Source organism: Manacus vitellinus, unplaced genomic scaffold (genome assembly GCF_001715985.3).
Source record: "Manacus vitellinus isolate BGI_N305 unplaced genomic scaffold, ASM171598v3 scaffold_4_pilon, whole genome shotgun sequence".
In the NCBI taxonomy this organism is placed as follows: Eukaryota; Metazoa; Chordata; class Aves; order Passeriformes; family Pipridae; genus Manacus; species Manacus vitellinus.
In genome coordinates, this window is record NW_021940604.1 from 20,072,089 (window position 1) to 20,085,989 (window position 13,901).

At 38.6% G+C, this 13,901-nt stretch overlaps 1 protein-coding gene across 2 annotated transcripts in view; it reads left to right on the forward strand.

Annotated features, from left to right (window-relative positions):
- HS3ST5 (heparan sulfate-glucosamine 3-sulfotransferase 5) overlaps nucleotides 1–13,901 on the forward strand; it is a 181,095-nt gene that overhangs the window by 151,180 nt on the left and 16,014 nt on the right. The window lies entirely within an intron of this gene.

The window sequence follows — 13,901 nt, forward strand, 5'->3', positions numbered from 1 at the left end:
CTGATCAGTCACAGAAAGAGCAGTCAAACAAACTCAACTTCATTTCGAAGAATCACACACTGTTAGTGGTGGAGAGTCTGCCTGGAGCCCAAAGGGAAAAACAAGCCACTTGAGGCAAATGTCTCTTCTTTTACATAGAACAAACTAGTTGAGCAGTGTTAAAAGCTGCCTATTGATTTGTGCCCAGACTGAAAGCCATGCAGTGATGTAAATGAAAATGTGTCAAGAGTCAATATTGACTTTTTCTTTTTCTTCTTCTCTTTTTTTTAAAGCAAGGCCACCCCACTTGGGAAATGCTGTTAGCTATACCTCTAGGCTTGTCAGTGAGTGAAATAAGACCCTTTTCCACAAGACTATATATGTCCAGACATCAAATTTACTTCTTTTACTGGGGTAATATGGACAGCATACTGGGAGCAGCTATTGACAAAATTTGTTTTTTTGAGAAAATTGTTAGGTGTAGAAAAAGAAATGATAGAGAAGAAATCAAATGTTAGAGAAGATAAATTTGCTGGGCTGAGTTTGCAGTCTAATACTTGCAGAGTAGACCAAAATCTTTCTCAAAAAAATCTTTGCTTGCAATAGATTTGTGTAGCAATATAAATTATACTCAGCGAGAGCCAAGGACAAAGAAAGGGCAGAAAGGGCATCCTCTTGTCCCTAGAGAGGTGTGCACTCAGTTGGAGTAGACCTGGCAAGAATTTCCCTTTAGAAAGATGAAGTTTTCAGGTTGAAGACCTACAAAAGCCTCACTTTTGAGTGAAGGCTAGCAGAAGAGAAATAAGTGAGCCCTGAAGAGTAATCCAAATATACTATTTGTTGAGTTTGCACCATTCTTATCTGGGACACACAAGGCAGTTTAGGAAAATACAGCTAGCATTTGCCTATATTTTCTCCCCCGAAGAATCAGATGCAAACTGCAATAACCACTGTGCTCAAAATCAATGTTATAGCTTTTTCTATTAGATTGCAAACTGCAGCTAGGCCATTTTAACTAAAATTTCTACCTTGCTAACCCTCAACAAGTAATATTCTTCCAGGTCTCTGACAAAAATTCCTTCTCTGTAACCAAGATAAGTTTTTCTCAATCTGTGCCACCAAATCTGGCAACTAGTTGCTTACACCTCACTTAGAGGTGACAACAGGATGTGGCAGACAGCCCATTGCAGCTCTGATCTTCTAAGAATGAACAGCGATCCACAAGGGAGGGTTGTATTTTGTGTGGAGGCAGGCTGTGATAGATGGGTTTTTTTAACTTTATTGGCACTTTTAAAGGCTTGGGGCACTCCCACAGCTCCTAGCTTTGCTTCCTGGGCAGAAGAAACATTGCTTCATCTATGGTAGTGGCTTCCTTCTCTCCATTCATCCATCTCTACTGGCCTCTTTCCATGAAAAAAAAACATTTCTCCTGTATCTATATCTAGTCACAAAAAATCCTTACCTCAACTGTAGTCTTACTGAGGTGACAAAAGAAGTATTTCAAACTGAAAATAAATAAATGGAGAAATTAAATTGTAACCTGTAGAGGGAACCAAACCAAGCACCTCAGCAGCAAAATGGCAGTTCCAGCTACTGGCAGAAAAAAGTGCCCCAAACTAGCAAAATGCTTGGCACATCAAAAGTGCAACTCCAACCATATTAAGTGTGTGGAGGTACTCCGATCAATTTCATGTTGATGAGATTCAGCTGATTAAAATGAAAGTTCATTTTTAATACTCCAGCAAATTGAATTTGGCCTTCTATTAGAGGCTGCAACTGAGTTATAAATGGATGCCTGCTTATTTGGGCTGATGAACTGAAAGTTATTCAGTGAGAGATGTACACATGGTTGGCTCCCATTTTATTTTTGATCATGTCAGACAGGCTTTTGATCCTTTATTTTCTTTTTCCTTCTTTTCTTTTTTTAACATTTCCTTGCCAAACAGAATGAGAACCATAATGTAGTAACTTTTTTTGATTTTTTGAAGAAGCATGAGTGTAGTAACATCTTCTGTATAAACTAGATGCAATTTGTCACAAATCTGGAAAATAAGGCAATACTGAGTTGTTCATGCATTCTGCCTGGTTTGTCAGGTAGCCTGCTTTCAATTTTGTGTTATGACCATTCAGATTTATTATTGTTAAAATTCAGGCAGAGGGAGACAGGTGAAGATATAAAACTATTCCACTGATATATTCTGTACATAACGTGCAGAGATATTCACTCAGTGGAATTCTACAGCAAAAGAAACTAACAAGAAATATGAAAGGCAAAACACTTATGAAATGGATACATTTTATAAATCTGTTTTAAAAATGTATGAATGGGAATGATCTGACATTAATTACTTTCCAAATATTTTAGTTGTCTCACAATAATGTTCTCTGTGTAAATGATTTTATTTTGTTACCACCAAAATTTTCAGTACTGTCTCACACTTCTCTATTCTGGACACAACAATTAAATATCAGTGACTTTAGCCAACACCTATTTCTTCTGTAGATCTTAAGAATTACACAGAAGAGCTGTAAATTAGACCCACTTAGATGCTCAGGCATGTAGAACACAGGTATTGATATGCAGAGGATTTAACTAGCATGTCCTGGACTTCTAATTCCCTGGTGTGGTGCTCCACCTTGGAACTATGCAGGAAGCCATGTGAACTAGCCAGGAGTGAAATGAATGGGAAAGAGGCATCTGCCTCTGGCCAGACAAACATCTCCTTTCTCTTGATAATCTTGACTGCAAACTCTGCCCTACAGCTTGGTGTCAAGCCTTCTTTGTGTATTTCATGAATCAGACACAATGGTGTTTCACACTTTTCCTTGATATTTCTTTCATTCATTCATTCACACAGTGTGATTAATTATTTGTTCTGGAGCAATGACTAGAATCTCGATGACCTAGCTGAATGACCTAGCTGTTGGCAATAATTAACCATAGCCTTACACATGTTCTGAAGGTACCTCTGTAAAATGGATAGAAAAATCGATGGAGAGTTGCCTTGTTTGAGAATTCAGCTTTAAGGACTAGGGATCTTTGGTTTGTGCTAGGACTCTTACCTAAGGTGCCAACACTTTTCTTTAAGCCTGCCCAAAGAAAAACACTGTCCCAGTTCTAGCATCTCCTTCAACCCATGGGAAAAGAATCCAGTCTAACACCAGTACAGAATAAAAGCAACACAGTTGTACCTGAGTCCTGAGCTTTCTGAGACACTGTTTGACTTTTTGGGGTATTCATTGAGGCAGTGACCTGACCAGATAATGACCTGGCACACATTCAGTAGCAGAAGCTGCCCCAATGCAGACACAAGCTGCAGCAAACAAGATCTCTTTTCCTTGTAGTCTTCCTACTTCACCTAACCAGCCACCTGGAAGGTGAGGGTTCACATGCTTCACCAGACAGGGTAGAGGGAAGGACTCAGAGCAGTCATGGGTTTAAATAGCAAGTAATCTTTGAAGTGAAGAGGAGAAAATATGTCACTTTCCCATATGAGTACCCTAATGGCTACCCTATGGTCATGCTCTGTCCTGCTCTCTGGCTCAAAAAATTCTTAATCATTTAATGTAAAACAAAAGAGCTTGCTTAGGAGCGGCTCAGAGTGCTCTGTCTGTCTCTCTGTCTCTGGGTATCCACATATGCATGTGCATACAAAAAGACACCAGCACATAGATGAAGAGGTTGCAATTCTCTTGGGAGCGGATATATGTGAGTTTGAATCCTCTTAGGCTGGAGGGCAAGGGAAGATTAATTTTGTTTTGTTCATAGTCTTATTCTAGAAGAGGATTTTAATGGGGGTCTTGAAGGAGGGTTAGAAGAGTGACCTTGGGAATGCTGTATGCCTGGTAGTATTTTGTTGAATGCTAAATTGTTGAAGGGAATAAAGAATGCTAAGTAGAGGGAAAGAGGCAAATCAATTTATCTCAAAACTGTATTAGTTAAATTAATCATTTAAATGATCCAATCTATGTGCTTTATAAGACGCACATTTTATGTGTAAGTCACTTGTCTTTTTTACAGATTAAATGCTTTGAAGTCATTATAATAATATGTCCCATTTCTCAGAACAGGACACAGGGGGTAGACATGATAATAGCTTATCTGTTTTTATTTTTAAATGAATCTGTTTGAAATATCTCCAATATGCAAAAGAAAGGAAATGATAATATGGATGAAACAGTGGTTGTCCAAGAGCTCCACTTCCTCTGAGAAATCTCTATGACAAACCATATAAACAAATCTCTTGTTTAATGTTTTCTTTCCTTGTTCAGGTGTTACATTCAGGAGTGCATTCAAGGCATAAAAGAAGAGGCTGTGCATGAGTTTCAGAAAATAACATGTGTGACACATTTTAGAGAAAAGAGAAACAGGAAAAGAAAACATTATTCATTTTCCTCTCCTCTAACCCAACTCTTTAACCTTCTTTTAAAACTTTCAAGCACATGCTTCTGTCCTTTTGAATTCAAAAAAACTACTTAGTCTCTCACACCTGGAAGAGGGAAAAGTTTGAGTCCCATTGCTTTGGTGGTGTGACAGAGTGAGGAGAGGGAAAGAAAAGTTTTGTGTTTTGTTTAGAAGAAAAAGAGACAGATAAAGGGAAGGAAATATTGTGTGAATAGGAATAAAACATTCAAAAGCCTTTCAGAAATTCAGCTCTCCTCCCTTTACCTACCCCATGAAATTATTCCAGCTTTGATCCCATCTCTCTCTCTCTCTCTCTCTCTCTTTCTCCTGCTTTTTTCAGTGACACAGAGTATGTGACCCTGAAAGGTATCAATTCTCATTTCCTTTCCTGCTTAACTCAGATCAGGAGAGGGAACTGTTTGAAAAGCAATGGTTATGAAATGGATTTTTAATGTAAGCTCAGTAGTTTTTGTGAATGTTCATGCCAAAAGAATTTAACCTGTCTGATTACTTAGAAACAAGAGCAAATAAATGTAGGCTGGGAACAAGTTAAAATGTGATTTCTAATTTATTGTAGTGCTTAGGAGCATATTTTAACTCAATTTGCCATGCTCTCCATGATTACTCTAGACATGTCAATGAGAAAAACTCTTCACAGTGGAACATCTGGATCCTTGCCCTTAAATAAAACAGTATTGTTTATGCCTTCTAATCAAGGATATTGTTTACAGGGCAGATAACTGTTAAGTCTTCTTTCCATTATTGACTACATGATTTAATTCCTTTTGCAACTGCATTTAGATGTGCTAAAACCTCTCTTGACTGTTTATCATCTTCTCGGTACCTTGTTACAGTATGTGAATGCAGCATAGTTTTAGCAAAAGAGCTGAGTATGGAGCAAAGTCCAAGCTACTGGTCATCTATCCCAAATAGCTGTAGCAGTCTTTTTATTGTTTGTTTTCTGCTCTGTAATGGAGCACGTAAACACATTCAGGGAATACTGTATGGTTGGATAGGAGTATAAAGACTTCATCAGCCTAATGGAACAATTAACTCAACCATTCTGCTGCTCTTGATCTGCAGAATTTGGCTTTAAGATTAGAGTGATAAGGTGAAGATTAACACCTCTGAGTCAGTGGGGCTGATGAGACATGATTTATTAATCCTCAAAGAAAACCTTAATTGGACACTGGAGCACTCTTTTCTTCATTGTTAAACACTGCCAATTCCCCAGATAGTTAGGGTAGATGGTGAGTATGATAGAGACTTATCGTAATTAGGTGCACCAAAACTAAGGTAATGATTTTTTCACCTGGGAACACCATGTGTTATTTCTCCAAATAAGTCAATACTGATATTTGTGAAGACCTGAAAAACATCCCCTACAAATGGTCATTGACTACCCAAACATAACTTATAGAAGGGAGCTGGAGAACAGGATTCATAAGAATCCTTTGATTTAGAGGAACTGTCTTAAATCCCGGCCTTCAGAGCTCAGAGAATTTACTGTGCAAGCAGGTTAATGAGAAGGCTGATTTATCCTTATTTTTTTACCTACCATTACTCATTCTTTCATCATGTTCTTTCCATTAAGGGGCACTGATTTATAGGAAGAAGCACTCCTCTAAGGAGTTTGGTAGGTTTTGAACCCAAATCTCTGAAATACTTTTTTTTTCAAAGAAATGTCTTTTTGCTGCCAGTATAATAAATAGGTTCATTATAATGCAGCATGCTGCTAAAAATGGGAGAAAAGTCCATAGGCATACAATTCTAGCTACTGTACCTCAGGCTCAAGAGATGGAGCTGTGTGACTTGAGGATTCATTAAGTCGCTCGATGTAGTGCGAGCCTGATGAAATAAGTTAGCATTCTCATTAGGGGGTTGGAGCAATCATTTGGAAAAAGCCTCCTTTGCTACATTTGTTTACTGTGTCACGAGAAGCATGTCCTCAGTCAACTGGGATAATCATTGTCAACGTTTTACATAGTTACAAAGAAAACTAATAAGCCAGATTGTCAAATTATGTCAATCATGTCTAAACATCAACAAACAAATTGCTGCATGCAGATGGGAAATTTGTAAAAAAGCCTAGATATTCAGTTCAGTGTGAACAGTGCACATTGCGAGGTCATGGTTTAAGGCTAATAAATGGGGGAATATGGCTTTCCACCATGTGGCTCTGAAACAAAATTTCTGTCTCTATTAAATTGTTTGGTGAGACTTTTGGCATTTAGGGCACTGGCCGAGGAGATACTTGTATCGTTAAGCATTGCATCCTGCTTTTCCTACCCCGACATTGTGCTCACCAGATTATCATACTGGTATTTTAGTTGTCTTCTTGTTGCCTCCGCTGAAATCTTCGTATTTTATTGCACCTTCACACCAAGACTGACTTCCCAAGGCTCTAGCCAAAGTAGTGATGAGAGACAAGAAGTGGTGTCAGAATTTTTTCTGCTAATGAAAAAGGAAAATTATATGTATTCCTACCCAGCTCCGTTGGGGTTTGGTGTCAACTTTTAGCCCAGCAATCGTGATGCATGCTTTCTGAGTGACAAGTACTTTTGGCACTTGTCATCTTTGCACTAGACACCACTCTAGTGGGGAAAAGGGGTCTGTTTGTGGTTGGTAGTTGCTGAGTGCTTCTGTGATTTCACCCCTGCCCGGAGTTATACATAAGGGACAAAAGAATGAAGAGTTTAAAAAAATGCTATAAAGCTTTCAGAATGCTTAAATAGACTGAAGTGAAGATTGCACATCAAAGTAAAATGAAAAGTAAGGTGTTAACCTGTGGAAAGAACAAAAGACCTATTAAATTAATCAATAGGTCTTTTACAGTGGCAAATATAATTTAGTTAAAGAAAACATAGAGAGTGCAAGAAGAATATAATGAGTTTTCCACCTCTCCTAAAAGCAAGAATTGAGAAGAGCAGTTATTGACTGATAGGTATGTTCTTCAGAGAGGAAAATTGCATTCTGGAGGGTGGGTCTTGGAGCTGCACTGAAGTTACAGACCTGTGTGCACCACAGTGTCTCTTGGGAGCATGGCCTTCAACTCACAGCAGAGAGATGTCACCTGATCAGGAATGCTGGAACGTAACACATCAAAGCCAGTTTCTGTCCTTCCTTATATTTAGAAGAAAATAGCAAGAAAAAGATAGATAGTAATTCCTCAGCAACTTACTGTGTTTTGGGAACATGGAGAAATAATGATAGAAAAAATAACGTATATTGTAGACAAGGACATCTGCTTGGGGTCCCAGGTAGAGAAGACCTCTCTGTTATTGTACATACCAGTGTAAGACACTCTTTCCCTCAGGTAAGTCCCAAAGAGTTTGATATTTTTTGTGCCTGAGACATAAATTTGATTGTTCAGTCTCAATGACATGTAGATTTGGGTTTTTTTTACTAAAAGTATAATGTGTCTTTATCCAAAATATTTGTGTTCTGATACTGAACCCCATCATTTTTATGGTTATTCCATATTAATGACTGATTGGTTTAATATTAATATTAATATTATTGGTTTATTATGGTTATTCCATATTAACGAATGATTGACCTGTTTTTCTAAAGGCTCACTCAGCAACAGATTTACCTGTATCAGTGTTGCATTTGTCATGTTGTATTGACTTCCCCTGAACCAAAATTATTATTATTTGGGATGCCTTCATTCATCCTTCATAATATGGAGTGCTTGGTCTATATTGTATTCTTTCCTTACTAACCTCTTCTTGAAATACAGTCATGAGCTACCTAGAGCTCAGGAGTTTGGAGACTTAGACTTTTGCAATAGTTGTTCCCTGTAGCATTAAAGATTTAACTCCAATGTTATTAGTTATACTATTGTAACTTCTCAAGAGTTTGTGTCACAGTCTGAATCAAGGTGCAACATAGAATGCAACTTTCTAATTATGAATGTTCTTAGCCAATTGTAGGTACCTGCTATTCAACAATTCCCTGAAAGCTGGGCAAGAGGAAAGCCAGAAGCCCTAATTAAACTATGAGTGTAACACATAGAAGGGGTGAGGGTGAACAAATTTTATTGTATCATGCTGCACTTGACTGGAGTGCTGATGTTATTAAAACTTCACCAGCCATCTCGGCTCTTTAGCACCCATATATGTTATGCTGGAGTCTGATTCTCAGAAAGGGGGAACCAGGGAAAACTTAATCTGCAATTCTGAAGAAAGACAATGATATTTTGTTTTCTCAATGTGAAGCAGCTTTTGCTGAGCAGGAGTTTAGGAGACCCATGGGGTCTGTACATACTAGCAGGCACAGAGGTTCATTTTAACTTCATGTGGCCTTTTGGGAGATAGTAAGCACATAGAGCATCTTTCTTTCCACATAGCTTCGTAATAAACATCCAGAGGAACACGAGCTTGCAAATATCACTGTAAAATTTTAATTTAAATGGATCTTCCTTTAAAAAAATCGATGCCATTAAAAAAAAACAAACCACAAAACCAAAACAAAACAAAAAAAAACCAAAAAAACCCAACAAAACAAAACACAAAAACCCACAAAACAACAACAACAAAAAAAAACCCCAAAACAAAATAAAAAGCAAGCAAACAAACAAAAAAGCAAAAACAAAGACAAAAACACAGTTCTGTTTCAATCTCGGTCTCCCTAAAAAGACAAGCATCAGTAAGATGTTGGATCTTGTGAAAAAACACACACAACCTGAGTGATTGATTTTAAAATGCAATCAATTAAAAATCACATTTGACATTTTTTGATTGGAACTTAGTTTGATCTGGAATGGGTCTGTGCCCTTGCCTACTATTAAGGAGCAATAATAATAAGATTGTTCTTGTATAGGAATTTGAAACTGATCTGCCTTCCTATAAGCAGATAGTTGCTGCAGCTCAAAGCACTCTGAGTCACAGCAGATATCTTAGCTCTGTTAGTTCTGTTATCTGGAAAGGGAAGGCTTTGGTAGAAGAAAATGGTAACCCTGAACAAAGGAAGAAGTTGTCAGTGGAATGAGTTTGTCTTTTCAAAGTTGCAACCTGAGAGACAGCTACAAGCAGGAGGGACTGGGGCATTCTCACAGCATTGCAACCATCAAGGCTTGGATGCTGAGGCACTGCTGGAAATGTGTAGGAATGCAGCAAGAGAGCGGCTAGAGCCTGCTCTAGGATTCCTGGTATAAAGCTGGTATCAAACATCTGATCCATATTTCTGTCTAAAGCATTAAACCAGACCTTCCTTGGCCAAAAGCAAACTCAATTGCATTATCTTCTATTTGTTCAAGGGATAAGCCTGGCAGCTGTTCTTGTTGTGTAACATTTATATCTTTACAGAGGCTGCAATAACAGATATAGTGTTTATATCTTTACAGAGGCTCCATGTACCAGGGCTGGCTCCTTCAGTGACCTCAGAAGTAGCAGGATACTCAACTCTGTGCAGAGCACTCTCTCACTGACAGAATACAATTGAGTGGATGGCTTAATTTTCCTTTGTTTTACCTTTATGCTGCAAACTAAATACTAGTCATTTTTCAGTATTTCATTAATGTTCAGCTGACACACTTAATTTGAAAGTAGGTATTTGTTATTTTCATAGATGGAAAGAAACTGTTAGAAGTCCTAGAGATAAAAGAGATTTTTTTTCCCTTTTTTTTTTTTGCCTGGTGCATCAAAGGGTACAAACACATTCATAGTTCTACCTCTGGTTTCTCCAACATATCCTGATAGAGCTGTGAGGATTTAGGACAAGGAGTGTGAATGTACATGGAGCATTGGTTTCTTTTCAGGCAGCCCTGTTCTTCACACAATAGTGTGAATAAAGCCTGAAGCTGGGCGTTGTGTAAACTGATGTGGAATGGCACCTTTTGGGGTAAGCTAGGCAGAATGATGCTTAGTGCCAGTTTTAAGTAATACTAGCCTAAGGATCCCTGCATAGATCCACAACCCGTATATATAAATAGCACAGGGAGCCCCTAGGAATCTCAAGGTGGGCAGGTGTAGGGAAATTCTCCCTCACTGGGTCTTACTAGACTGGACTTGGCAGCAGAGGAACCAGCTATATAGTTTGTCCCTGGTGGCCGGGGAGTGTGGACAGATTGGGCAGGAGCCTGACACCTTCTCCATTGGATGGGATTCCCACCAACACACATCTGGGGAGAATCAGAGATTAGTGGGGAGCAGTCACCCCACAGCAAAGAGTCAATAGGACACTTGTACTTGCCTAAACATTTTGCTCCTGATGTTACAGCAAGACCATGGGACTGGTTCCTCTGATATGGGGTAGTTTGATAAACCTACTATTGCTGATACTATTTTGGCAGATTTTTTGAAGGTAGATTTAGCTGGTGGGGACACTGAACTAACATCTTTCAGAGCCAAAAAAAAAGTATTTCTACCAGGGGGAAAGATAGAAGCATGCATTACAATGGAAAACAAGGTTCTCTGCATATATTAAACTTCGGCTCCGTGGTACATTTTTTACCTAATATATACATGTATCTTATAAAACAGAATTTACTGACTTATTTACCTCACCTAATACAACATTAAGTCATGTCTACAACTGCAGTCTGTTAGGCAACTATTAAATAGACAACATTAGGACCATTAACTTGGAGGTAAGAGGTGTTCTATCTCATACAACACTCTCCTGAAGTCTCATTCTGTTGATCACAACAACATGGACACTCACATCACACCCACTTGGATTCTTAGTTGTGGTCAGTCCCATACTAAATACATTAAATTTAATCAAACACAGAAGAGTAAAAGTGCCTGCCATTCTCAAGAATTGTTTGTCTGAGTGGCTCTCAGCACAGGGGAAAGAGTGTGGCACTGCCATCCATCCTCCATCCTGCCTGGGACCTCAGGTGGGAATGTGTCACTGCTCTGAAGCACAGGCAGCTCCATCACAATCTTTCACAGCCAGCTGTTCAGTATGGTTACCAACTCACAGACACGGATTATTAAGCAGGTATCACCAGGTCTTCTTTGCACAAAGTGAACCACAGCTGGACAGAAATGACCACAAGCCCACTCCCACTAGAACATCTTCTTCCTCCTTTTTTGCAAGAGAGCTTCAGTCAAGGAACCCGTGGAAGGGGCAGGAGAGGGATGCGCTGCATTGATGCTTTCCAGCAGAGTGGAAATCATTTTGGACCAGTATAACTGAGTCTGCTCTTGTACCAAACAGTGAGGATAAAGTTTTCCACCAGGCTAAGCTATGATCTGGCTCCAGTTCTTTAGCACATTCTTTTAAGTGTAAAACTACCTGTATATATTGTGAAATGGAAATCTTCCTGGTAGCCTACAACTTGGTAATTGCATCAGCAGTGCAGGGTGAGAGATGGTAGGAAGAGATGTAAGCATGGTATGGAAATAAAGCAGGAGGAAGTCAATCACAACGAACATTTGCTTAAGAATATATTGTACGTTTGGGTGTGGAAAAAGACTAGTTTCTCTCTTACACGCTGTAAGGCGAAGTAATTGAGGTGTTCCATTCAGATGCTATTACAACTGGGAAGGTATGAGATGGCCTCAAAAATTAACTAGCTGGAGACAGATTTAAAGTATGTTAAAAAAAAGTCCTTCTCTGAACTTAACTAGCATAGCACATAATTCACTAAGCTCTGATAGCGAATTTATGATGTGGAAAAATTTATTTCCTATCTCTTCTTCACACCTAAAGAAAAAGAGAGAGAGAGAAAGAAATATAGAAATATTTCTTACATTAACTTTTTTTACATCTTCTGGTGAAATGGAAGAATGAAAACAGTAATTAGAGTTCAAGGTCAAAATGAAATTCTGTCCACACCTTGGTCCTTCCTACATCATTTTACGAAACAAGAGAGCTGAATAGAGGAAGAATTAACTGTTTTCTTTTAAGTTTATTAATTGCAAATGCAAAATGAATATCATTGTGCAGATATGGTGCCAGAGGACAACACGAGCTAACAAAATAATGATAGTCCTGATAAATAATGTATGCATCATATCAAAAGCTGAATGAGATAAAGACATAGAGAAATTTGAAAATTTGGAAATTGCTCAAAGCCCTTCCTCCAGTGGCTCTCAAGAGTATAAGCACAGAGCACTAACAAACTCTGTGACTCTATAATTCATAAACTTTCCCTCATTTTTTGATTTTCAGTGCTTACAGTTTATAGTTAACAAAGGAACAGAGTGGAAAAATCCTGGTGAGAGTTGAAAGGAGAACATAAACCAGCTGATTCCTCCACTTAATCTATTCATAAAGGGCATCTGTTATCCCAAACTGCACATATATGTGCCATTAAACTTAATATATTGAAAAAGGAAAAAAACCCCTTCTACTCACAAAGTATTTTTATGACAGCTATTACAATGTGAGATTATAACACAACAAAAACCATTTTTGGGCAATTTGTATTAAAATTATTCTGTTGTGGCTCTTGGTTAATGTTCAGACTGGATTTGTTAGAGATTCATTCAATGGTAGCAGAGCAAAGTCAAAGCAAACCAGTGGATGCTATCTGAAGGTAGTGGGATATTTCTGGATCCATTGCATAGCAAGAAATCTCCCTCTCTCACAGACACATTTGAAAGATGTTACTAAATTAAAGAAATCTAAAAATCACATTCAGATAAGATTTGCCTTGAAATGATTTTGATGGTCGCAGCCGTGTGAGGTCATATTCTGAAGACACATGGTGGGCAAGAGGGTTATTTTCAACTCTGCATGTCAGCATTTTGTTACATATTTTCTGGCACAGTACAATTCAGTTACACAACCAAGATTTTTTTTTTCTCTAAAATGTCTTTTGATTTTCATTTTTTTGTCTAGAAACAGGGGACAGTGTCCTGTGTCTTCCTGAGGGAAACCCTCTGTCTCCTACTTTGTGTACACAAGCAGAGCCCAGCACACTTCTCAGCTACATGAAAAGTTTCAAGCTGCTGAAAGGCTGAGGTGGCTCCCCAGCCTCTGCTGGCCTATGTCAGAGCAAGCAGCATCTGGCTCGAGCAATCACAGCAGGAGCCGGTGGAGCACCAGAGCAAGAATTTCCACATAGTTTCCCACCACCATCAAAGATGTAAAGAACCACACAGCGCTCTCGGGGTACCTTTGCAAATCTGTTGCCCTGGGTGGGTAAATGAGAAAGGAGGTCACTATTGTCAGCAAGCTACAGAAGTGACTATGGGTCAGCTGCCCTCTCGTGATCCCCTGTGATCGTGCACAGGCTGTCATGACGCTGACAAAAGGATTCCATTTTCCCAGTTCCTCCCTGACTGTCCTGTCTGCCTCTGAGAGCCTGTTGAGTGTTATTTGAATATTGCTTACTTCGTTAATTTCCTCCTACCATCAATTGATGAATAAATTATTCATAAGTAAATTTATAAATAATTCTACCAGTTCTATTGATGATTGAATAATATTGACCAAATAAATTATTCACTCTTCTTTTCCCCCACCATATGACAAATAAATTATTTGTGAGTATTCTTTTTTTCATTATTAGATCAACTCTTGCACCTGTTGAGACATTCGTAAGATGTCACTCACTCTG